Source organism: Carlito syrichta, unplaced genomic scaffold, assembly GCF_000164805.1.
Source record: "Carlito syrichta isolate Samal-C Ts95f unplaced genomic scaffold, Tarsius_syrichta-2.0.1 Scaffold307187, whole genome shotgun sequence".
Classification (NCBI taxonomy): Eukaryota; Metazoa; Chordata; class Mammalia; order Primates; family Tarsiidae; genus Carlito; species Carlito syrichta.
In genome coordinates this window covers 511893-513402 of record NW_007251283.1, presented here as the reverse complement: position 1 = coordinate 513402, position 1510 = coordinate 511893, and positions in this window count along the sequence as shown.

Here is a 1510-nt window from a genome sequence, read left to right as displayed (position 1 = left end):
GAGGCTTCGTGTGCATGCAGTCACCCTGGATTTCCAACAGTCCGTTTTCTGAAAAGTCGTTGTGTCCGTTTATTTGGGTAGAGACAAGGGCTCGCTGCCTTGCCCGGGCTGGACTTGAACTCCTGGCTCAAGCGGTCCTCCCGTCTTGGCTTCCCAAACCGGTGGGATTACGGGTGTGAGGCACTGCACCCTGCTCACAAGTATACCCTAAGTCATTGGAAATGTCATTTTAAACGAGTTTTTTTTTTTTTTTGAGTTGGAGTCTCACTCTGTCGCCCAGACTGGAGTGCAGTGGCCGCTCCCGGCCGCCACCGCAGGCTCGACCTGCTGGGCTCCAGCGATGCTTCCGTCGCAGCTTCCCAAGCTGCGGGAACTACAGGCGCGTGCTACCATGCCCGGCTAATTTTGGGGATTTATTGTAGAGATGAGGTCTTGCCAAGTTGCCCAGGCGGGTCTGGAACCCGCGTCCTCAGGCGATCCACTCACCTCAGGCTGGCAAAGCGCTGTTGCCCAGGCAGGACTGGTGTGCAATCTTCTCCTTCTCCTTCTTCCTCCTTAGAGATGAGGTCTCCCTATATTGTCCAGGCTGGAATCTGGACTCCTGGCCTCATGCAATGTTCCTATCTTAGCCTGACAGAAGTGGGCCACCGTGCCTGTCCTACCCAACACTGCCGGTTGTTTGTGGGGTTTTTTTTTGTAGGGTTTTGTGCGTCTGTTTGTTTTAATGCCTGAAAAAAAGGGTTTGTTCTCTCTTGTCAGCCAACCACACACATCACATGGTACCAGGTAGAAAGGCTTAAATAGCCATTAGGTGGGGTATGACGGTATCAACCACATAGGGTTTATATGCCAAAAAAAAAAAAAAAAAATTGTGGCGAAGGGGGAGGGAGAGAAGTTGAAGCCTGACACAGTAGTGCACACCTATAGTCCCAGCACTTTGGGAGGCCAAGGCCAAGAGGGGAGGATTGCTTGAGCTCAGGATTTTGAGTTCAGCGTGGGCAACAGTGAGGCCTCGTCTCCTCAAAATCTTTTAAAATTGGCCAGGCATGGTGGCACACGCCTGTAGTCCCAGCTGCTCTGGGGCTGAGACTGGAGGATTGTTTGAGCCCAGGAGATTGAGGCTGTGGTGAGCTGGGACTGGGCCACTGCACTCCAACTGAGTGAGATCCTGAGTAAAAAAAAAAAATTTTCAGGATGCCAAGTTAAAACTGAACTTCAGATAAACAGCCAAGTGGGTTTTTTTAGTGTAAGTATATCTCATGCGATCTGTGGGATATACTCATACTAAAATAGTAACCTTACTGTAGGGGGAAACCCTGTGCCCTGGGTAGCAGCCCGTTGAAAGCCTCCACCTAGTCGGGCGTGGTGTTTCACATCTGGTGTCCAGCACTTTAGGAGGCAGAGGTGAGAGAATGACCAGAGCTCAGGGGTTGGAGTCCATCCGCCTGGGCAATTTGGCGAGACCCCGTCGCAACGATACATTTTTTTTTAATTAAAAAAAAAAAAAAAA